Here is a 26,576-nt window from a genome sequence, read left to right on the forward strand (position 1 = left end):
TTTCTTAGGCAGAACCATGCAGACTCACAGGATTGCCTTGTTTTCCCCAGCTGCCTGTTTCCATTACATTTTTAAGAACTTAATGTTTGTCAAAAACGTATGAGTGTACTCTCATATACAGGCACACACACATGCTTTGTGATTGTTTTTTCCGTTGGAAAAGACGCCAACAAGATGTAGAGATCCTGACTAGCTTTAAAAATCCAACCCAATCAAATCAATCAAATGAGAAACAGACAGGGAACGACAAGGAAGAAATCTGGTTTGGTGCTACACTCAGAGCAACAACTCTGCCACTGTACTCAACAAAAGAAATGGGCCCTGTATATTTATTAATTACGTAATATTTGATGGATAGACTTAAAATTTAAAACTGACATTACATGAAATGCAGATTGGTTTTAAAATAAATACACGTATGCAGATGGAAAATAAATATAAACTTTAGCCTGGTAAATTAAACAGTGTCCTGGAATATACTTGGGCACTGGAACCCGATTGTTGCCTTCTGCTTGGCTGCAAGGTCTGCCCATGCTTGGCATACTGCCAGCCTCTTCCCAAGCAGCTGTGAGGTCCAACCTTATAGGTCTTTTGTATTTATCCTGCTTTTGCAGAGGAAGAGAATTTAACAGGTTTTAAGTGTACTGTTCTCTGCCCTCTGATTAGAAAATGGTTTTGGACCTGTTTGATTTACTATTATAGCTATATATTCCTTTATATACATGCATTAAAATTTTTCGTGCATGGAAAAAGCTTGGTCTAAGACCTGATTTAACTTTGAAGTAAATACAAGGTATTTGTTGCACTGGTGCTAAAGAGGTAATCAGAATCTAGTATGTCAATCTTCAATTTTCCACAGACGGTCTAGATCCTCAGAGAAATCCATGAGTGAATTTGGAGATACCATGGTAGGTAATACTGTAGGAGAAATAAGGACATTTTAAATTTTGTTTTATTTCACTCCACAGGGGTTTGCACTGCTCTGGAAAAAAGAGTAAGTTTTTTCCCAAGAGTAAGATTTGCACACCTTAATTATCAGAGCTGTGTTCTATATACCCTGGAAGGCTCAAAACCCCAAGCTTGTCTGCTATAAAGACTACCAGACCGCAATGTAGCTGCAGGCACTGCCAGAACCTGCGTTTTAAAGCACAATCAATCCCGTGCACTTGAGTTCAGTGCATTGCTAGTGCCCTTCCCAGCACCCTGGGGAGGCACCTGGGAGCCACTCTGCAAATGTGATGAAGGATGAGCTGGCAGAGACAGAATGCCAGGCCTTCTGCTTCCCTTGAACTGCCTTACAAGGTGCTGTCAAGGTCCCAAGCTACCTTCTTCACGTACAAGCACGAACCAGTCTGTCTTCAAGTTGTTGCAGCCAGGTGGCTTTTAGTAGACAGACTTGCTCATTTGAAGTAGGCTGAGCTGCCATTCCATGTGCAGTATGGACTTATCTATGCCCTTGGAGCAAGCACCATGTCCACCTTTGCTGACACGTAAAGCTCTGGAAAAAACCAGCCCAGGGGCGGTCTGAAGGACTCATAGTGAGCTTAAGTCTGCTGACAAAGAACCTTCCCTAGTCACTTTTCACGCATCTCTTAGAAATGTTTCCTAGGTACAGAAAAGGAAAAGTAATGTATTGGCATGTTTATACTTGCTTCTGCAAATTTCCAACCAGTTTTAAGTCTTTGGAAAAGTTTAATAATTTTTGCTTAGTTCTTTTAATTGGCCATTATTTTTTAAATGATGGCATAATACTGACCAGAAAAAGACCTGTTGTCTTCCACATAAATGAAAGGTTGTTTGTAAGTATGAATCCCTCACTCTGGGCCAGTTGGAGAGGCCACTGTCTACATGCTGAATTGCCACCTTCTCAGGACACTTCTCAATTTGTAGTGAACTCAGTGAGAGTAAGTGTACTTCAGGACTTCATAGGATCCTCTCTTTTGTTTTGAAAAAACATCCATATTGTGACATGGATCAGTTTTTCTGAACAAAAAGGTTGGTTATGAATATGATTGATGCCCCAATTTGACTAATGCTTAGTTTAATCTGGGATAATGGTTACACAAATTATAATAATTTTACAAACATCTTCCATCTGTTGCTTACTTCCTTTGAGGATCTTCCACTCCATCTCTGTTATAACACAATTGGGAACAAATCAGCAAGAAGGAAATGTACTCTCTGGTTTAGCTAAAGCTATAGTGTTTGTTAAAGTTAGCGATGCGTGAGTAGTTTGCTAAAGATTATTTTTAAAGGTCACTTCCTACTTGGAAAGGAGCCTGTAATAAGCTTCTCTTCAAGTGAAGAGATCTTTTTCTTTAAAATTCTGGTTTTGGGTGGTCTAGTTTATTCCCAGGTCCCACAGAAGGCTACGGGAAGGGATGCTCCATTGCCACCTAGGGACAGTTCTGGCTTTTTGTGAAAACACACAGTGTATTTCAAGGAGAGAAGGTAAGAATGTAATTATTGTACAGTTAGCACATATATAAAGGGTGCTTTTGCCAGTCTTGTTATAAAAAGAATAATCTGGACCCTTTAATTATGTACAGTCAGAAGAAATTAAATAAATCATTAAGAAAACGGGTGAACTGGGAGTGGATTAGCTAATTATAAGTATTCTTCCTGGTTTATGTGTAGCATAACATCAGGAGAGTCCTGACAGGTGTTTGCATCTTACACTTATTGTGGAAAATGTTACTCAAATTAGCATGCTTGTTTCATAATGAAGGGGCCTCACAAAAACGCATAGCATATATTCAGTGCAAAAAGGAGGGAAAGACCTTCTAGCATGTTTAGATTTGGGAGAAAAAGAAAACCTTCTGAAGAGCATGGACAGAAATTTTCCAGTTAGTTTTTAAAAGAGTCAGAACTGTTGAAAAACCCTTTAATCAAATGTAAAAGCTGAGCTTCAGATCTAGTGTTTAGAAGAAAATTTGGTATAGTTAGGTCACAAGGCAGGGCAGCTAGATCAACAGTGATTCTGAAACGGTTATGTCATAAGTCTGTTGAACAGAAAGGGATCATAAAAGATCACACAGGCTATAGTTTGGGGCCAAAAATGCCATACCAGCAGGTATGAAGCACATGGCAGCTGGGGAGGCATTTGGGGAAGGCAAAAAAATTTCAAGCTGAGTGCAATCTGGGGTCTCCTGCTCCCACCCAGACAGCCGCTGTCAGATGCATCATGGCCCTACGCGAGGCAGCAAATCCTGATCCTGCGGAGCCTGGGCAGCTGCTGCCCGTCGGGGACGGGGACGAGAGCCACTGCTTGGGCACTGCTGCTGGCTAGAGATCCAGCCCCACCTTCCGCACCCAGAGGCAACGCGGCATACCCAGACCATCCCTGACTTACTGTCACCTAATCACTTCTCCTGTCAGGATATTTCACACCTCTAGGCAGCCTGTGGCATTTCAGAAAACTTGTTCTTCCTTAGCCTTCTCCTTCCCCAGACTAAAGAAGGCCAGTCCCCTCAATCCTTGTAAGGCACCGTTTCCTATTTGATCTTTCTTTCCCTTGACTTTTTGTCTTAATTACCTTCTACCTTTATCTTCCCAGAGTTTATCTCCATATTAATCAGAACTAAAACTCAGCTACAAGCTTGTATATTCCTTCATTTTTTGAGGCAAAATCTCTCCCATGAGAAACACAGAAAAAGTTCTTGGGAATGGCAGTTTACATAGGAAAGTGAATGTCTTGCTAAAAAAAAAAAGAAAATCGAAAGAAACAAACAAACAAGCAAACATATCTCTTCCCTAAAAAATCTGAGACTCTTGCTATGCAAATAAGATCCAACCATTTTAGGATGCAGATTTAAAAAAAACAACAACCAACCAAAACACACAGATTTTCAACACTCTCCAGAACAAAGTTACAGTCCTAAGGTGTTATGACAATTTCTGCAAAAGCTGAATTTTCCATGGGTGTTTCCAAAGACAGTTCCTTGAATGCTAAATTAGAAATTGAATCTAGGTTTTTCTGCATTCAAAAATGAGTATCAGAATATTTTCTAGAATACCTTGCTGTTGTTATTGAACAGTTGCAGTTTCGTATCTTTATGGGAAGGTAAAATCAGCATTCGTGTTGCCAGAATTGGAAAGATCTGACAAATAGAAATGTTTAAAAATATGAACACAAAATAAATTTAGGTGGCCTCAGACATAGAAGCAGACTATGTACATTCCAATATGATTTTAAAAGCCTGCCCAGAGTTCTGATGTATTCTGGATAATTATACAGCATATAAGAAGACCTCTCTTGGACTGAAAAATGTAACAGAGGGTCAGACATGCAAATGTTTATAACAATAAGGAAATTCACAGGATTATCGTATTTATCAAAAAGAAAGTATGTCAAAAGAAGAAGGTGTCTGTTTTGATGGTGCAGGAGAAGTTGACCACATCTTAAGCAACACAGGAATAGATTTGTTTATGCTGGCTGAAGAAACTCCAAAAAACCTGTGTACTTGTCTAGGCTGTTTTTCTAACTTCCCCAAATTAGTGTTATTGGAGAGTACCACACAAAAAAGGCAATCCTGCATATCTCCAAGGAGCTTAATGAGCATGAGCATGCAGTCAAGATTTTGAGGTGCCCCTCCAAACAGTTACTATCCTTGATGCAATGAGTTGTTGCAAAATGCCACAAAAATAGTAAAGCATTAACCAGAAAGAATGCAGGTTCAGACTGATCTGTATTTAGCACAAGGTAAATTAAATATTGCTTGATGAAATCTTGTTCAATGGAAAACAAAAACCAGAGTCTTCTCTATTTAGAAGCTCATTTCAGTGTTGATGGATCTTTATAAATAGGGATATGTGTAAAGCAAAACAAAAATTTGACTTGTACAAAAGAAAAAGCATATGACTTGGTATACAAAGTCATCATCAAATGGTGACTTCCCTTCCCAGCAAGGGAAACTGAGGAAGTGCATATGGTACCTTCTACAAAATCTACATAGTAAGGGAGAAAGGGAGTGTGATGGGCAGGAAAAAGCAGAAATAAGTGTTGAATTGGTGATTTTGTCTAAATCTTTTTTGGCAGGCCACAAAAAGACAACGCTGAGCTGGCTGAGCCCTGAGCATGACATGACCAAAGCCACTAGTTTTGTTTGCCCAAGGTATTCATACCTTAGGAGTAACTGCTCTTGAGACTCTGAACATTACTAACTAGTTTGTACTGATTGATTTTAAGTGTTTGAATTTCCATTTCATGTTTCTATGGACTTTTCCAGTTCATGTCTAACTGGGAAAAGAGATGTTATTCCTGTAAAAGCCCCCATTATGACCCCTAGAAACTGTTGATAAGGCAGAAGGGGACCAGTGTTTGGTGCTGATCAACTCATACCAGGTCTTTACTGAGATATATGTGACAGTAATCAATAAACTCTTTGGTCCCGTCAACTTGCCTGATGAAGGCATTAATTAGTTTTTCCCCTCAAATCTCAGGGTGGAAATAGCACTGTTTCTTCCATACCAAACAATCTTGCCCAAGTACAGAAGATCAGTAAGACATTTAAGGGCAACCCTAACATTTGAAAGTTACTTGTTTGAAATCAGGCACGTATTTAAGCCTTTAGGTAAATCAACCATTTGTCTCATGCTAGATCTATATTTTATATGCAGTTTGGACTCAAATGATTTTCTGAGAGCTCTGCTCTTTGAATCTCACTGTTTTATGTGAGCGATCCCTTTGCTTTCCAAGGTCCCGTTCTCTCTTTACCATGCATATTCACATTAATGCCAAGATACAAGTTGCCCATGTATCATCATCATAATATTTGCTGCAAATAATGTGATGTTTGTGGAATTTCTTAAAAGAACATTACAGAATTTAAGCCACCCAGTGTATATCTGTACATTATGCTCAAATTGTCGGGTACTGTGACTAGATTTTCATCAACAAAATGTGTCAGAAGACTCCTGGTTTGCCACCAACAAACCAAAATAAAACCCCAACCCTCCAAAAAAGAAATCATGGGGAATCTGCATTTCAGTACTCCCTTTTCTTCAACGGTAGTTTCTGTATTACTCCTTCCAATGAATTGAATATTGTGCATTTCTTTCGTAGGTGTTAGGTATTCAACTCTCTTCAACCACTGTACAGGAAATTTTCATGCCTCTTTCAGAACAGGTAACGACTGGCAATTAGCTAACTTTTTGCACTTGTGAACCTGAACATTTCAATGCCTAAGCCCATTTCAGACCTAGCTCTGAGTAATTTTTAAAAATAGGAGTCAAGTTACTTGTCTGAATGTATTATCTTTACTCCAAGAGTTTTTAATATCTAAAAAAGCTTGATTTTGAGCTGAATTTTGAACTAAGACATTTGTACTTGCACAACTTTGTGCTTGCAATTGTAGTTACAGACATAGTGGCAAAGCTGTTGCAATAGAGAAGCCTGAGTCTGCAATGTGTCCATTTACTGAAATTACTGAGTTTTTTGTGCTGTGGTTTAAATCATGGATAAGACACTGGATCAGGCCCTTCTTACTTATGAAAGACAAATGAACCCATAAGCTGGTCTTGCAACATCAATTTTAAAACTTGTTCTCAAAAACAATGCGCTGAATGTGTGAAAGATGGGATTTATCATACCACGCTTCCCAGTCCTCAAAAGCTCTCGCCAGTTCAGCCAGTGTGTTTTATCACTGCTAAACGTACACTTTGTGTTGCTGGAAGAGGAAATCCAAAATGGTGATCATGCTTAGCATGAGAATATTACATGTTTGTTCAACCATGCTTCAGTCTGTAACAAAGCTTTTGAAGTTTTTGCAGTAATAAAATTATTCATAACTTTTTTGACAACAGGTAAAACATTTGGATAATATGAACTATGGAATATGCATTATAAAATCAGTGGCAAAATTTATGTTGTAACTTTATCAGTTTTGCTGATGTATTTTCGTATTGTTGATTTGTGGATTATATAGCAAAAGTCATTATGTATCTTCCATTGACATGGGGTAGACTTTTGAAGTTCCCACATCTCTTTTACACCTCTCCTTGACCAATATAATTGTAGATACTGTATTCTCAGGTGAAATTCACAAACTTTTGGATATAAGGTTGTTGCGATGGTGGTCATAACATTATAAAATGGAATGAAACACATAGAAAATCCCTGTTCAAGTAATGTTTAGTCTGGGATATAAAGTATAGTGTTAACAGAAATATCCCCAGGTTTTTTAATTACCTCCAAATGCATTGCCTTAAGAGTATGTGGGTTTATACACCGGTGATGCCAGAGCACTTCACTTACAGACCCAGTGAAATGAGTACCACATACAAAGCATCCAGTCCTGTGAAAACATTGGGAATCTACTGTTTTGTTAAGCAGGAGAAGAAGTTTTATGTAAAATTCCTTTATTTCCCATAGTGCATTTGAAGTCTGACAGAGATGTGTTTCACTCAGGGATGTAGCTGAGCCCCTGAAGGAGGTAACCTGCACAGCAAGCTCAAATACAACCATGGGCAGAAGGACTTGCTGAAAAACAGGGAACTGCACTGTAATACCAAACCTGCACAGCACTTGGCACCAGCCCAAACCTCTGCATATGCCAGTAATTCATTATTTCCTCTTGTCCTTCCTGCCCCAAAACCCTTAATCCAGACCATTCGCATTCATCAGGCAGGAGATTATTCCTAGTCTGCACAGTGAGAAAACCATAAATAAAGCTGACAAATGACTAAAGCTGATTGTGAAAGTAGTTGTCTAAGCCTTTTCACCATTTATTACACAATAAGAGGATTTTACATCAGTGGTTCACTGCATTTTGTAAGCTGTTATTATCCCTCCCCTACAAATCCTGTACCTAAGAAACGCTTTTCCCCAGATAGGTATAATGTATGCTCAAACATGACAAGCTGCAATTATTAGCAAGTGAATTTTACTGTCTTCACGTTAAAACAGCTGAAGGTTATGGAGAGAGGTGAAAATCAAATGCTGTCTTAGCCAAGGCTGTTGTTTCCTTTTTTCCAAGAGTATAATACTCGAAGATTATTTGAATACATTTGAAAACATTGTATAAGGTATGTGTATTACTATCCTCTCAGATTGTAAATATCTGCCTTCACATTTGTCATGAAGAGATTTTTTTCATATCTAACTCAAACTTAGCAAATAGTTTAGATCAGTACATTTAAGATATTTTTTTTTTACATGAACATTCTACAAGAAAAAAAACAATCTACTGTACTGGTTCATCCACACCTAATATTTATAAATCAGTATAAGAGAGATAAATTCCAGCCCTGCCAGGGGAACATGATAGGGACCCTGACAAGGACCTGTCATTCACTGTCAACTAAATCACCCCATTAAATGTTAGGTTTTTCAGTTGGAGGAAATACTGAGCCATAATAAACAGCTAACATCCCAAGTGTGTAGGAGGTAGACTACTTCATGTCTTAGTCTGACAGCTCAAACTTTGGACCTGTGAAAAATGTAATTACTGATAAAGAGCCACCAATTTTTTCCTGCATCCTCAACTTTCCCTCTCTCAAAGTGACAGGTTGCCTATTAGAGGCAAAAACTTCTGTGACAAAATCTGGATTCAATGAATAATGATGAGGTACCAGTTCTTATTGTTGCCCAGGCTGACTGCTTTTCGAGGTAGTAATTTTTATAACCTGACCTGCAAATTTCTTAGGGTCTTTGCGTAGAAAGCAAACTTCAGCAAAGAGATAAAGCTCTTCCCCTCACTTAAATGGTCTGACAGGACCGAGAAGCAATCTGCATTTGATGAGGACTTGAGCCAAAAATCCTGGTGAGGGATAATTGTACTAAACATTGTCAGCTACTAGATCTATTTTTTTAATTATTATTTTTATTAATTTATTTATTCTTCTAATCAACACTTCTTTGCCAGCAACCCTCCCGTAGTCTGTCATTGTCAGGGAACATGAATATCTACCCATTGTACTATGGGTGCTGTTGCCACAGCGGCTCTGTGCAGGGCTCCTCTGTTTTCATCTGATATGAGTCAGACGTGATTAGTGCAACCAGAAAGGAGCCTGACAGCTTGCTGCTTCCCGAGGGGGCTTTGAACTGTGGCAGGAGAAGCCTACACCCAGACTCTGCAGGGGAAAGCAGAGCATTAGAAGCGATGTTATTCATTTCATGCACTTGCGGGCAAGCCAGGAATTGTCTTGGACTGCCCTTAAGATTAGATTTTTCCATCATAATGCAGGGTATTGTGGCAATTCGATTTCCTTATATAAAGTTGTGAGGATTAAATAAATCTGTTTTTCTGCATCCAGTTTTTAATAAAAGAAAAGGCTCTGGAGTTGGTGGACATTATTAGCAGCATAATAATAAAAAGACATTGACATCACCTCAACTCCACCAGTGCCTAAGTGAAGAAAATCATTAGACCATTTTAATACCAGAGTTCAAAGTACAGTACATGTGAGCTCTGCAGGTTCAGCTGACAGCAAACATAGCCTGAGTGTATCTGTTAGGGGGAGAAGCAGCCTGCCACAGGGGATTAGCTTGCCAGCAGTGAGCAGGCTATAGCCAAACAGTACGTTTCCTTTCACAATGACCAGAGGGAAAGGATCTACAGCGTGGGTAGCTGTGTCCATGATCTGGTGCAGGTTAGCATGTTGTGGGTCAGACTTCTCCCTGCTACATGACACTGATCGCAGCAGGCTGCGGTAATGGGGAATTCCATCTTGCTCCTCTGGCAAATCTGTCTGCTGAAGGCATGTTTTTCAAAAACATGCTATAAACATCCACTTTTCAGTGTCTGCTTGTCAGTAATATAGTCCCACTTCAGAAAAAAAGAAGGGGTGCATGCTTTACGTGTTTCAGTTCCACACCAGATTTCTTCAACGCTCTAATCAAAGCCATGTTACTGAAGACAGGGAAGTCAGCCTTTTTTTTTTTTTTTTTTTGGTACCATTTCCTTAAATTCTGGTCATTTTTTATTTAAGTAAAAGTAGGTGCATTTTTTTTTTTTCTGCCTTTTGAATTGCCATTGCAACAAAACACTTTTTAACCACAGAGATCCAGGACTTCAGTTATTTTTTCTCTTATCTTACAAAACCTGACCCTACAGAAAAGCTTTAAGGAGTGTTCTAGAGAGGAACCAAAACATGGAGGAGCAGAACTCTGAGCAAAGTGCACCCTACAGCTTTTTCCTAAAGCCAACATAAATAAAGGATGCAGGGTTAATCATGGACATATCTCAGTTTGGCAAAGGAATGTTCTTCCATTTTGAAAACACATGGCGTAAAAAGAAATAAATCTAGATTGGAAATAAATATGGTCTCCACCTTGAGTCTTAAAGCTAAGAGGTCCTCTAAGAGATCTGAGCTGCAGCTGGCTCTATAGAGTCCCAGGGATTTACAGCTTGATCAAACTGAGTCAAACCATATTGTGTCCAACCCTACAGTTTCATTTTCATAGTACGGATGCTATACTGCAAATTATACAATTTATCTCATAAATCATGGATTTTATGATGATTCATAGGCACTGGAAGGAGATTAAAGTCTTCTTGATAAATGAATTAATTTTGTAGGTTGCTAAGAATTTGTGGTATAAGAAGTTTGAACCTGTCATTTTGTTAACTGTGAACTGGTATTTAAAAATCAATGTGTGTATGCAGACAGGACATCTCAAGTGAGGTTTTCATGATTTTAATGGTGCCCCTGGCTTTGTGGTTAAGGTTGAGTCAGTGTTTCCATCATGAAGTGTATTTCTCTTGTATGTACTTTGCCACAAAAATTCATTCTTGAGTAGATTAGAGTGTTTCTAAATAATAATAGTAAATTAAAATCTTTCTAAATTTTAGAATTAAAAACGGATTTTTAGGAGTGGATTTCCCAATGGAAAAGTTTTCTGGAACTGGCATAGCCTTTACATACAAGATACTGAATTCAAAGTTTATCATTTTAGACACTTTATGACTCTGAAATAACTAAAAATGAGTCCAATTTGAAATCATATTTATTAAGTCCATATGGTCTAATCCATTTGGTGTTTTCAAAACAAAATATAAACACAATGAAATAATTAGACTTAAATATGTACTTTTCTTCTTCATTCTGTTACAGACTACAATCTGGCCAAAATCTTATGGACAAATCTGATCCATATTTTAGTGTTACTGATACATTACTGTTGACTTTTGTGCATCCGTATGGTGATAACTTTCCCTTAAGGATATGTTTACACTGCAGCCAAATGTTTAACCACAGAGTTTATAGAGTTTAAACTCTCTAGCCTGGGGAATAATCACTGTATAGTTGTGGCAGTGCAGACCTCTGCTCATGTTAATCTTAAAAAAACATGTATGTAGAGATAGCTTTGCCATAGCCTATGAAAAACCATGCAACTGCCAGATACCCTGTTTCTCACACTTGTTCTGGTTGATATAGACTGGATGGGTCTACAAACGCTGTATCCAACACTTTGATGGAAACGACCTTCTAATTCTATTAACAAATACCTCAAGATACACTTTAAGGAATATTTTTATGCAAGATATTGCTCGGCTATTTCTGGACATGACTAAATTGTGCAAAGTATAGGATATGTGCATGACTGTTCAGTTATAGAGAATGGAGGGGTTATTAATTAGTCATAAATATATTTCTCCAAATATGCATTTAGCTTTGGTATGAACAATTAGAAATATTAAGGCATTCTTTTTAAAAATCTTAATTTTAATAATATACTTTTGAAAATGGCTTGGAAATACTTGGGGAAAAATATTACGAGCAAGTGGTTTATAATTATGATACATATAATTATACCTATAATTATAATGGCTGTTAATGGCAATGAAAACTGTTCCTATTTTCCTAGTAACTACCTAAATATACAGAAAATGACATCTTCTACCTTAAAAAAGGTTATAATTCAAATAATGTCAACCTTATTCTCCATGGTCATGTATTCTGTATGGTCAAGCAGGGGTTTAAGAAAGTATTGTTCTTTGAGAGCACCTCATGCTCTCTTCCTGTATCCGTAATGTACACACAAGCGTGTGTAGACAGTCAAATCAGGGGTATTTGTATAAATACATGTAGTCCTTTCAAATAGTGTGTGAATTGAAAGATGCTTGCAACACTATGTTTACTCATTTTTCATTGGTAGGACCAGGATGGTTTTCTAGGCTTGTGAAGGATCATGCGACATCTTTTTGTCTGAAACAGAGATAACCTGAGGCACTTTCCATTTCTGTGAGCCTCCTCTAATCATGTCTGGTTAAGGCAGTTGTTCTGCTTAAGGGAGCTTGGCAAGTGACTGTGAAGCAGCTCACTGGGAATTTAGGGTAGATTAGCTTCCACTGACACAGGTCAATGTTGAGAGAGTTTCATGATACCAAAACACTGATGAATTTTACACGTTAACCACTTCATATTTTAGCATCCATATTTTTAATTTCATCAGCATTTATGTAACTTTTCCTGGTCACTCCTTGACAGTTGGAAGAGTCTGTCCTGTCATCTCCTACTGCTTTTATTTCCATATGGACTTAGGAGATGACAGAGAAAGAAGACAGGTTCTTCATTCAAAGTTTTCAATCTGAGATTCAGGGATCCCCTCTAGAAATTCAGAAACTGTACAAAGGTAATTCTACACATTACAGATGATGAAGAGCTGCTCGACTCAGGGAGAATTTTGGCAAGGCAAACACATTAAGTTTGTAAGAACAGGGCGTTTTGGTTTTTCTGACAAAGTTATTTTCTTATCTGATGGGATCTCATTTCCAAATAGCTGCCAAAATCTGGGTATGATCCAAACTGAGTTCTCGTTTTGGTGGGGTCTAAATGCAGATCTAGACATTGCAACTTTTGCCCATTGCTAAAAATGTTACATATTCTTCGGACATGTCTGTGTGTCTTGGAGAGAGTTTCTCACTCCTGAAAATCAGGCCACTGATATTTGGCACACACACTTGAGAACCTGGGCCAAATTATATCATTACCAATCATTATCTAACGCATTCAGTGAGGAGAATAAGTAATGGACTGGGAAAAGTTAAGCTTTCTCATTTCTTGTTCTTTTTATAGTCAATTTTCTTATTCCATATCCTGTGCTAATATTGAGAATCAGCACTGGACATAGCCCACATACATTTGTGTGTGAGAATAAGAAGCAATTCTGGAGCAGATGGATTTATTTAGAAAACTTATGTGTCCTAAGGAACAAAATAAATAAACAAATAAAATCTAAGACAAGAGAAAGTCTGGGGTGGGGAAAGATAACAAGGGAGAAAGAAAGAATATAAGTATTTCCTGGCTGATATGCCCATGTTGACACTTTTTTTTCCATGAAATGTACTTCTCTTTTCCCTCTATATTCAGATCAGCTCAGTATAATACTGTGGCTTGCTAGAAATGTTAATGTACCTGACTTTTCCAATGTAAACTATGGTAGGGGTGACTCTTTCCCCTCAACATCCTAACGTTAATTCAACAGCAAGGTATTATTCATGGGGAAATTCCTCCTGCCTTTGGATTCTATAATTGAATGGCATTGTTAACTGCATGATTTAGCCTCTTAATGGATATTTGTCTTGGTTTCAAAGAATTCTGATCCACGAAGCCTCTGGAGTGTATCAAGGGTGCTAACTTAATGAAAATACTGCAGAAATTGCTTTCTATATGAGAAAAATGTTGTAGTACTTCAAAACATATTCTCATATTAAAACAATTTGCAGTTCCAAAATGCTTGTCACTTTCTGGCCTTCTCATTTTATGTAATGTCTCAAAGTGATCTTGTGTGTGTGTGGAACTCCCTTCATTTAAGAATGTATCATAACTGACACAAGGTACCAGGAAAAAAAAATCAAACCCAAACATTTCACCTGACCTTTTTGCAATTAGATTTTGCTTATTTCTTTTCCAACACGCTACACTCAAATGAACAAGCAAAGCTTTGCAGACACTGTCACCACCTGCATATTCAAGCTAAAGACTGTTAATATTTGCTGTGTGTGTGCTTTCTAAGATACTTGAATTACACAGAGAATGACACTTCTCTGCTATAGAGCTAAGGTTACAACAACCACTTATGAGGAATGCAAAATACTTTTCCCTCAGTAACATCAAGGATACTGTATAAAATCTGAGTTCTGATATTTAATGAACACAGGGAAGGATAGCTTCTGTCCATAACAGGAAAAGATTTTGTTGTCCAGATAGATAAGTAATTTGAAAAAAATTTTAGTTAAGGCTCTGTATTGCCTTTTTTCTTTAAATATTGAAAATCCATTTGTCCTACCTGATCTCACTGATAGCACACACTCAGATTCACACTTGACCATATAATTTATCCTTTTCACACGCCTAATTTCTGAACTGAATATCAGATGGACCTGCTGTGAACAGCCAAAATCTGATGGTTAAGGTCAGCAGCAGTTTATCATAGGCTGTGGGTTAAGATCTAGCATAAACTACAAAATTTTGGAAAACTTGTATTTTTATCACCATTTTTTACAGCTTTGAATGAACATGTTTGCCATTTCTTAGGATGAATAAAGACTAGTTAATTCTGAAAACTTCCAGTGTCAGAACAGTCAGAACAATTTATCACATGATGACAAGGATATACAAAAGTGAGGAAAAGCTACTTTTTCCAGTTAGGGCTCAGAAGGCTGCTAGTTGTGGACAGATGTTCCATTTTCATTTACCAAAACAAGCTTTTGAGACCCCCCTGCTTGACCCACAGCCGTGTTTGGTTGAAGATCAGAAAGGAGCTATGTGTGCATTAGCCAGTGTTACCACCTTATTATGACAGAAGAACTCGTTATGTAGACCAGAACAGAAGCACTAGGAAAAAATGTGTATTTACAACTCTGCTCTCCTTTTGATTTGTTTTGTTGTTTTTTTGTTGTTGTTTTGGGTTTGTTTTGTTTTGTTTTTTTGCTGGGGGAAGTATAATCTACTACTACTAACAGTGACTTTGGGACAAAATCTTCCTCAGGAAATTATCTGACAGCAACTCTGGGTTGGAACCTCTCTGGGTTAGCAGCCCAGTTTCTGAAATTTTATTGTCAAATTTGTGACTTTATTGGCTCACTTTGTGGTAATAGGTTGCTCCTTTTCATTTAAATGGTTTTCTTTGCAGCATTTCCTTCAGGGGCCACAGCCTGCATTGAGAGTATGGAAACTATTTCCCCAGATGGAGCCAATGAATGTTCTGAGGCCTAATAATATACATATCCTCTTGCAATTCACAGCAGATTCCAGTAAACACTGGCCTTCATTTGAATGCTTGAGTACACCACTTTCCAGAGCTCTTGGCAAGAGTGACATGGGTGTGAGGGGAGCATATCCATATCTTGTCATTTATCTGAGCGGGAGGAATCTGTGCTGATTTTCTGAACCTTACTTGACCACTGACCACAACAGATGGTTTTGTATTTAACTCTGCCAGAGAGCTATAGAGATTAAATACTCATTTTTTCATCTCTTTTTTTTTTTATTATTATTTTTTTCACAAGCAGTATCCAAAATCTTCTTTAGCTGCTGGATCCCAATCTTGCACTTTGTGCTTTATGTTTGGGTACACTGGCAGCAGTAGCAGTCTTAGAAGAGTGATGTGGTTTAGATAGCACCATGCTGCAATTCTAGCTCTGACTTGCAGATGTCCAGGTGGCCCAGAATGTCCTTTGCTTATGGTATTTTGAAAGGAAAAAGCTCACAGTGACCTAGGTATCAAGAACTGGATGTATTGCACTAGGTTCTCACCTATGGAAGTGTAAACCAGAGCTTATTCTGGCCTGGACTCAGACATTCAAACGAAACCTCTCAAAGGCAGCTAAAACATCATAAATTTTCATTGGAGTAGCCGCAGCCCCTGAAGGAGGCTTTACTCTAGTGCAATACCATGCATGCAGAGGGAAGAATTATGTATAATTGCCTCCAGATAGACAGTGCTCCGTGTCCATGGGCAACAGATGTGCAGGTTTCTGAAGACAGGTCCAAAGGGAGAAATGGATCAGAGTGTGACAAGCCACTGTCCAAGAGCCCCTGCTTCAAATAAACCTGATATGGTTGGGTTGTGGCCCTGAAAATGATCCAAATGACTTGCTGCTGATACCCTTTAGAACTGTGTGGTTCTGCTGTTTGTAGCCCCAACATTTTATTTCATTAAAAATTACAGAGACAGAATATTGCATTATCGAGCTCTTAAAAGCTCAGAGAATTTTCCTAAATGGCACCTTAAGTACCGATATAGGATGTGTGCAAAAGGGTTTACACTTAAATCCAAATTTTGGGTTGGTCAGGTGGCCAGTTTACCTTTCACAAATCATCCTCTGTTGGTTAATAACAGAGCTACAGACTGACTTTGTCAAAACATAAGATTTGTTTATCGAGGTTGTACGTGGGTGGAACTGCTGAAACTAATTCACTACAACTTGTGAGTGAGGTATGCTATTTTATGCAAATTGCTCTGTGCTGAGAACCTGAGTCCATTTTGCTGGTGGAGAAGTAAATAATTTCTGCTTTCAGACAAGTGCCCTCAGCTTATGTCTAAATTCTTCATTATGACAGACCCTGTGGTTTCAATTAACTTGGCAGGCTCCTTATTGTCTATGTAGTTTGCCTTTGGCAGAGTGCCAGACTTCTCCCTAGCTGTAACCTTCCACCTGTCTTTGTGACAACTCTCTCACCTTCTCATTTACTCTTATATGCAGTACCATTGAATGTAAGTGATGGTAAAGTGTTAAAGTGATGGTGCATGTTAGTCAGCTTGCAGTGTAATACTGTAAAGCGTCTGATGGTTCAGGGGTTGAGGATGCTATATATTAGTAAATCAAATGAATGATAATTAATTGACTCTACTTGTATACATGGTCTATTCCTTTTTTGCAGAGAGGAAAGTAAAAATAGCAGATGGAAGTTCTATATAAGAAGAGTTTATATTGGTATTTCATGGTAATTTTCATAGTGTGGTGCCATTTCTGTCATGTCTCTTTTCGTTATATTAAAATGAAATACTTGAGTGTAATATAATGTGTAACAATATAGTTGCACCAAAATAGATGTCTCTTCCCATTCAGTTTAGATATAACTGTTGCCTTTAACTGTATTATCATGATAGTGCTAGATCTTTATTTGTCTTCCTGCTCTGGGCTTCAGTGAAATGAGTTCCTGTATTTAATGACTTTGCAGGTTTGTGATATTTGTTCAGCATGTTTGCTAAGCAAGGAGCACTTAGCATTTGTCATCTGTCATCTTTCAATTTCTTTCCCCAGAGCACTTTAAAAAGGCTGCATTTTGTTTGGGGGTGGGGAAAAAAGACATTGGCATATTTTGTGTACTTTCAGAGATACTCTGCATTTAGCCACACACGTGTGTGGGAGACTCTTGTATGTTTAGCCTGTTGCAACAAAAGAATAGATCTTCTCTCTTGTCTTCAGCCATCATAGTGAGTAGCAGTATTATTGAATAAAATCAGAATAAAAAGTGAATGAATCAACATCACCACTCCTGTTGTCTGACAGCCGTCAGAGCAATGTATAAAGTTTGTTTTAAAGTAATCCCTGGTACCTGCACACTAAAAAAATGAAGTCAGTACTGGCGGGACATCTGTTCCTGTGTATAAAATAGCCATGCCAATTAGCCACAGTTAATGGTCCAAAGTCGGAGCTTCCATGAGACTTTTCATTTAGGCTGGCACACCTGGCTCTTAGGAACACTGCTCATTAATTTTATTGTGCGGAAGCTGACTTACACTTTAGAGGACTATGGACACAGTATAATTTACAGCTTAGGAAGACATTAGAGGAAGAGGGAGCAGTTAAGTGTATGCATTTAGGATCATCTTACGTAGGAAACAGGTAAACAGACAAATGTAGCTTTTGAAGTCCATAAGAAGGCATACTCTTGCTACAGCCGGTGCTTTGTAACTGAGTTCCTTTTTACAAATATAGGAAAAATGTTTTTTGCTTTTTGTTTACATTGATTAAAAGTCAGAGTCTACCTTTATGCATTTCCTTGCACTATGTTCCTTGATCACACACGGAATGGGATGATGAGGTCACCGAGGGAAGATTTTTGTAATTTTGACTGGATTTCTATTGGTTTCAGAGTGGGAGTTACAATTGCCTTTACAAGTCCCTGCTTTCTGTGGTCCAGATGTTCTCTGTTCTTCAACCATGCACAAAGCACAGGGTCAAAATCTTAGTCCTGCTCACTGTTAATGGCACCGTGGGTTTTGGCTTCTAGATCAGATTCCTGGATGAAGAAAGTGTGCTTCTGATTTTGCTTCTAACTTGTTGCTCTTAGTGTCCTCAGGCTATCGACAAAAATGCTCAATGTATCTTTATAGATTAAGACAGTCCCTTGCAGAAGAATACACCACATTGTACAGAGGACCGGCAGTTTTATAAAATAATTTACAAATTAGATTGGAAAGTCAGAGGAAGATCTTGTTCTGTTGATCATGGGACAAATGAACTTTCTTTTATTTGCCTTCACTTTTCTTCCTTCATGACAAACGAAAACTTCCATTCCCAATACTGCTTCCTAGACTTTCCAGATGTTTTCTTCCAGCTCTCTCACTTTCTTATATGAGCATTGTTCTTGTGATTCAGATACTTGAAATGGATTGAAAGGAGTCTGACTCCAAACTGCTAGGCGTGTTTTACCGATCTCTAGACTGCACCCTTATGAGTGGTTAAAAACATAATATTTCCTTAATTCATAAAAAGCTAAACATAAATATATTAATGTCTGGTCAACTTTATTTTGATCAGTCCTTCTCATTAAATATTTTTATCACCTTTACCTCCAAGTTGCCCTCTGCTTTGGATAAACTGTGCTGTAGATTTTGGAATTTGTGGGGAATTCACAGAGATTAATTGCATGAAGACTCTCTTCTCACAGTTTTCTGACTTCTGCCTGAAGGGAAATATAGACCAGAGTTTCCCATGTTTCCCATGTTTCCCATCTCCAAACCCTGCTTTGGGCTCTGTTTCTTTCTTCTGAAGCTGTCCAAGACAAGGTTAAAGTATAGGCCTATTGATAAACCTTCCTTTAATTCTTGGTAATTACAATTTTGAGTACCACTTGTTGACACTGAGCCTAGGAATGGCATGCAAGTATGCTCTAAAATACATATCCTCATTTAAAAAACCCCATAAATTAAAACCTGCAGGATGTTTGAATATACTTTTTTAATGTATGAGACAATGAAGGTATATTTCTATGAGAAAAAAATGAATGTTTCTGAAAACACCCTATTGTATAGTTTAATGTCAAATCATACTTGATTGTCAGCTTTGAAATACAGACCAATTAAAATGAGACATCATTATGGTGAGTATTAAGTATTTTACTTTTGCCATCCATACTGTGCTTTTTCCATCTGCTTCTGCTTGTATTTTGACCTATGTTTCCTGTAAAGGAACAACAGTTGATTAACAAATTGTGCACAAGTTAGAAGTATTTTTATGGGAAGAAAGCAATGGAATTAATTCAGGTCCTTGGTTTTAAAAAAAGAAATATCACTTGGAAAAAATGTCTGATGGGACTAATGGTTTTACAGAATGGAGCTGAACACCTTAGAGTTTGGTCCTGAACTGCTTTTCACCTCTCTCTGAAAACTCTTCTGTGGTCAAACAACATTTTATCTGCATATTTCATAACTAGTCTGTCTGTACTTTTCACCACTTTTTTACATTTTGATCTGATAACTCCAGAAGCAGTCTGGTTTTCTGGGGTTACTGTGTTCCAGCTGCACTTTGGCAATGGGGAGTCAGCCCTGTTTCTTGACTTATCAGCCATTTATTTTAGTTGAACCCAGCTGAAATGAGTACCACTGAAAAGCTGTTCAGCTGATGATGTAAGTTTAGAACAAAAGTAAATAAAGGTCTTAAGCAGGTGGCTGCAGGTCAGCCCTGGTGCTGCTCTCAGGTACGTGGGGTGCAGAGCAGGCTGCCTGCACAGAAGATGGGTACCCACATCACCTTGTCTACATCAGCCTCCTCTGGCCCCTGATCTACCTATGAAGTTCCCAACATTGGCTTTTTAAATCCCAGAGAAGTGTGAGCTAAGGGGAGTAAGACTTTAAAGCAGTTATATTAAAATCCTGATTGCCCTGAAGTCAGCAAGTCCTTTGACTCCCTGGCTCCACAGAGGCAGGGGGGTTCCTGCACTTTTCAAACTGCTAACCAAAAACCTGACTGAACTCTGGGATCTTCATCTATCTGTTTCTTCTCAAGCACATGCTTAGATTAACTTTTACTAACAAATTGTAATATATGAAAATATTACTGTACATATACCTGGATAGGCTGTACCTAGGGTTCTTCTCACTTTAAAAAGAAAACAAATATTCCAAATATCTTTTTAGGGAACTCAACTAACTTTGGAATTAACAGATATATTCAGTACATTTTGAAAAGGTGTTGTTTTACAAGAGATTTGTCAGATATTGAGAGGTCAATACTTCTGATGTAAACATAAATAATGGCAAACAGAAAGATACTTAAACTTGACTTTAGTTTTACAGGTTGAGATAATCTATATCCCTAAATATCCCATAAACTGCAACACAAGCCATCTCCACTAGCTTTCGTTTATACAAACACTGACTAGTTTTCATAGATACAAAGAAAACTTCATGGATCTAATGATAATATCCTATTCTATACTAATTAATTTTGATTTGGTTTAGATCATTAAAATCCCACACATAAAACGTAAATCCTTCATGAACTCTCACATAAAAATCTCACTTTCTTCAGTTTGTTTGAAATTATTCAGAGGGGTCAGACCACTAAACAACTGCAGTTTTCTGTGTTGCTGACAATATTCTACTTTGGCTGAAAAAAGTGGAGTCCTCCCAGTTCTCAATTTTTTTTGTTAAGTATTTCCGTGAGATGATTTCATTTGAAATGCACAAAGATAGCACAAAATCTTGACCATATACAACCTGCTAAACACTCAGAACAATCAGTATTTGGTTTCTGGTTTGCAGCATGAAAAATGTGTAGAATAATCTGGTTTGTGTATTCTTTCATCCTTGAGCATTGCAGCACATAGTATCTGTTGAAAGCATCGAATCATGAGAAAGTCTGAAACACCATTAGCAGTGAATCCCTGCTAGTGCTAATTTGAAGTGCATGCTCTAGAGACTTCATATGCTTTTCCATGGTATTTTGGCCCCCTTGGGTACACTCCATGCTAGCTAGCTTGCCCAAAATTGAATTTCTTCAATCACTCTTTGAGTGCTCCAAAGTACCTACAAGCTATTTAGCTGTTTGTGATGACTTCTGCTGCACAAACTCTATACATAATGAAATACAGACTTAACATCTGGGAATCTCTACTTGTCATACAATTAGAACAATATGATGGTTCACGGCAAATGGGGATAGGGTCACTGAAACATAAGCTATATTTCTTTAGAAAGTTTTAAACTCTGTTAACATCTTTTTTCACAAATTGTGGCATTTCAAGTTATAAATATTACAAGTAAAGTAAAGGACATGCAAGGACTAAGGTAAAATCTAAAGTTTTGGCTTCCTTGTGAATATGTTTATTTTAATTAGATGAACCCAGACTATATTTCTTTAGTGTGTAAGAACTTGGGGGGGGCGGGCGGGGGGGGGGAATAAACATTTTTGTTACCTGCAGTCTGGAGATTTTATCATTTTTATTTATTTCTCCATCAGCTAAAAACACATTCTCAGATATTTATCTAATTCTGATAAAGCTTCAGTGTATACCACTTTTTAAAGAGCCAAATGGTCTGAAGAGGGCCACCTTCTCCATAATGGCATGACACACATTCAGATTCCACAGTTGAGGTTAAGTAATTTTTTGGACATTTTTCCAATCAAGAAGAAAAGTTCACATTTTTGTAGAAACTGATGAGTCTGTCATATTTACCAGATGGCTCAATATTCAAGAATTTAGTTTATCACCCATCACTTTTCAAAGAAGAGGTCAAGAAAGAGTAGTGGATAGGTTTAATGATAAAGATTTTCCACTCTATTTTGATATATGCATGATAAAAACTGTGCCATATCAGAATTCTTCAGCACAGAAGCTAAAAAATGTAATACATCACTGGACCACTGTAATTGCTAATACGTTTTCCAACAAAATAATATGGAATGATTGCATACACTCCTCATCGGATAACTTCTATCAGCGTTCTGTATTTCAAAATCAAGGCACAAAATTTCACTTTTCAGGGTCCTGTTAATATATCCCTAAAGTTTAATTGCTGAGATCAGGGAATCACCGTTCCACCTTTTGACCTCTCCTGCAACTTTATTGCTTGACATTGGAATTTTTTCAGGGAAGTTTTAAGGATACCATTTAAACCACTACTTGATATCTTCCACTCATTGCTAATAGTGAGAGTCTACAAAAATGTATCTTGTTCATCTTTGGCTTTCTAATACTAGTTACTAAAGCAATACTTTATTATTTTCCCAGTCTTCCATAACAGCTCCTGCAACTTCATCTGCCTTATGATTTTGGTTTTGAGTCCCAGGACTTATGTTTAGGCCCACAGGCATGTGATATAAATTAAATGGCATTAATACAAATTACAGGGTATTTTGTTTTAAGGGAATGTGATAGAAATATAATTTTAGGGAGGGGAAGAAAAAGAAAATACACTGGAGCTTTTCTGAAGCTGTAATAGCAGTGGCAGAGCCATTTTCTTAATTCCTTTTCCTTTGTTCAACTCAAAGACATGTTCTTTATCTTACCCTAAACATGGGGATGAATAATCTCCTCCTGTAATGAGGTACATGTTTGTTACTCATACTCAGCCATAGGCAAGGCAAGAATAACTCTCAGGATATAGGGGACATATGGAATTTACCTCCTTCCCTTTGGTGAGAGGTATTTCTATGGGAAGAGTTGCATTTCAGGGACTGTGGACACTGTATCTCTTGGGTTACCCAACAGCAACACAAACATTCATTGTGGTGTGGCCCTAAATTCTGCAAAAGAGTACAGAAGCCATTGGCAAACAAAAAATACATTATTCCTATGTAGGGCATGAACAATAGAATTAGACAAAAGTTCTAATGGATTGATTTTCCCTGGAAAATTCTGATTCAGTAAAATTAAATCATTTTGCAGGAACACATCAATTTTGCTGAAATCTCTGACAGACTCCAGTCTGCCAGCTGGGCAAACTGCACCTCCCTGCTGGTTTATGGGGCTCCCCACTCCGAGGAGCAGCTGAATCTATGGTCTGGTGTGATTTCTGTCTAAGATATTTAGCCAGCTGGCTTTGTGGCTTGGAATTTTTTAAATATTCCATTTCATTCTCCCAAAGCAAAATATTTTGAAAATTTCCGTTCCATGGAAAAGCTCAAATTTATGAATTTTGTTCTGATTTGGGGTAAACACCCTTTTGCTGAAAAGGAAATTTGTTACTGAAAGGGTATGCCAATTCTCCCAGAGCCCCCCAAAACAAAGGGGCTTGACTGCAAGTGCCATCAGGTGGCAGATTTTACAAATCCCTTACCCAGCTTTATTGACAAGATGCATACTTGTCACCACTGCATAATCCTGTGTTGAATTTCTGCCTATAGCTTGAAATAAAATCTACTCAGAGGAAATGCAAATGTAGACCTGGGAATTAGTTTCCACCTTTCTAAGGAAAAGGAGTGTTCTCTTTAAATATTCATCTTATAAACTGTACTGAAACTATTGATGTTCTCTTTTGTTTCTAATATTCCCCAGCTCTATTTTATTAATCCCATGTGGAGTGAATAGTGACATTCAGGAAGTAGCAAAGCTTTTGCAGAAAATCCTTTATGGAAAGCCATAAAAAATACTACTCCAATTGGTAAGTTTGACAGCTGAGCACTGAAGTCCACAACATCATTGTAGTCTATTCTACATCAGTTGCAATGTAATAAGCTCTGCACTTTTTTCAGTGCAGTCTTTCATATGTTGTAAGATGTGGCAGGCTTCCTAACACATGGAATTCTCATTTTATCTTTTCTGACAAATAATAATAATAATAATAAATATATATACATAGAGACAGTCCTACGATAAAACCAATGAGATCTGAAGTTATATCTCACACATCTAGTTTTATCTATTCCTTTAGAAGACACAGACCAGAACTGAAGATTCCAGACTAAAAAGTAAAGACTAGATGTTAAAAAAAAAAACAACAACAAACCAAAACCAACAAACCCCACCACACCATCCTAAGGTGATAGAGAAAATAATAATAATAATAATAAATATATATACATAGAGACAGTCCTACGATAAAACCAATGAGATCTGAAGTTATATCTCACACATCTAGTTTTATCTATTCCTTTAGAAGACACAGACCAGAACTGAAGATTCCAGACTAAAAAGTAAAGACTAGATGTTAAAAAAAAAAACAACAACAAACCAAAACCAAAAAACCCCACCACACCATCCTAAGGTGATAGAGAAAAATAGTTAATGAAAAAAGTGAAGAACAAACCTAGGAAAACACTTGCTGTATTTTCAATCCTAACAGAATTCAACTTCAAAGTTTTTCTGGTGGTTTTGTGGATGGGAAGAAATACCATATCTATCTGAGAGTCTAGTTTTTTGTGAGAATCAAAATTAGCATTTTCACTTTGACAATAGAAAACCCAAACACTCATGAGAATATTCTATGAACACAGAACTGTAGTTTAATTAAAACAACAGGAGAATGTTACCCGGAAAGCAACAACAGAAAAGTTTTAATATTTGCCAAATTCTATTCCCCCTCTCCCCAGTTTATCATAAAAAATATCAAGATGTCAAGCCAGATTGTTTTGGATGGCTTGATAAACTTCCCGGTACTGTTCTCCATAATCATAATGCAGGTGGGAGTTCAATCCCTGAACAAGATGTTGTGATGCTCTGGTTCGCAGTGATCTGAACATACCCACCCCGTTGACTCCTGTGCCTGGTTAAAAACCGTTACTGCTTAATTCCTACAAGAGCTCCAGCCAGACGCAACACATCCCATCCTTCCTGCTGGGACCTGAACTCAAACAGCTCTGAAAAAACAATAATAGGTGCCCACCCCCATTGTTAGGCATCTGTTACAAAGTTCCCAGGTATATAAGGTCTCCTACTGCTTTAGTGTTTGCATAGATACTCTAGAAAGGAAATCTTTGGACTCAATTTAGACTAAATAGCACTGGACCTGCATATTCTGAATGCAAATATTATGAGAGATAAACAGTGGTGGTGTCTTTTCTGTGAAGTATAGAGGGAATTGATAAGGTATATATTTAATGAAATCTCCTCTGGTAGTACTAGAACCACCATTCAAAATATCATTTAATATACACACACTGTTGCCATTATACCACCATCTGTGTCAGATATGATAAGAACAATAGTTATTTTACTAAATAGTGAAAAACAAAAAACTATTTAGAAGTTGAGAGGCATGGGGTCTAATTCCTCTGTCATTAGTACGTACAAACCCGCAATGCAGTGCTGCTGACTGTTTTTCCTTGTGCACTACAGTAGAAGTGTGAGAAGAATATGGCCCAGTTAACCCATCATTTCTCTTTGTTGCTTCTCCCCTTTGGACCAGTTATAAACAAAGTCTTACACATCTGCTGTAATCTTTATAACCTTCTATTGGAATGGAAATACACAAAGCAGAAATGCATTAAAGTATCAAGTCTAGGAAAAGAAAGGTAAGGGAAAGTTTGGTTATTTTTTAGTAGCTTTGAATCAGTTCTTTTCTCTGATCACTGGAACACTTTCTACATCATTAGTGCAATAGGTTTTGAGCTGTTTCTTTTCAAAAATACTTTAAATGTAATATGCTGGAAAAAGGACATTGTGTCAATTTAAGCAGGAGTGGGTGTGTTTAAGATTCTGGGAATGTATCTGTTGTTTGGGGCACATTAGAGCTTACCTTGTTAGTGCTTGTTAAAACCGGAGGTGATGTCAATTTTGGAAATAATTACAAAGCTGACAAAACAAGTTAGTAGTCTCTGAAATGATTCCAAAATGAGATATTGGGGAAAGATCTTATTTATAAAGACAGTAGAAAGAAACTTCTTTATCATAAACAGGGAGTGTGTGTGGATAGTCTCTAATCTCCTTCAGCATTGTCAGTAAATTTGTTGCTCTTTGTATCTTTTTTTTCATTCACACATTGCTATCTGTGTATCTTGGGGTGGGGTGGGGTGGGGGTGGGGGGTGTGTGCCTATAGGTTTCTTGCTATTACCTTCAATCCTGTCAAGAGCACTCCCCTGAGGAGCTATGCAGAAGGCTTAATGCTTTCAGTTCGTAACTTATTACTTGATTTGTGAGTTTTGTGCCACTTGTCCAAGATAAATTTTCCTAAGTTTCAGACAATTGGCCTGCTTAATTCTCTTGATGTGTAATGTGTTGTGACGAAGGTGCAACTTCCTCTGCTGATACGAGTTGATACTCAGGGCTACTAGAATGCCCCAGATGTCCTTGTGGATGCAGACAGATGCCACATACTGGTTTTACCTAATCCAGGATTCTTTGTTATCTTTGGAAATTTTTCTCTTCACAGCCCACTGTCTCTAAAGTCAGGTATTAGGGTAGAATACACTATTTACATGTACTGATGATGTAAAGTGTCAATTAATCGCAATTCCCA

This window comes from Falco biarmicus, chromosome 6 (genome assembly GCF_023638135.1).
Source record: "Falco biarmicus isolate bFalBia1 chromosome 6, bFalBia1.pri, whole genome shotgun sequence".
NCBI lineage: Eukaryota > Metazoa > Chordata > Aves > Falconiformes > Falconidae > Falco > Falco biarmicus.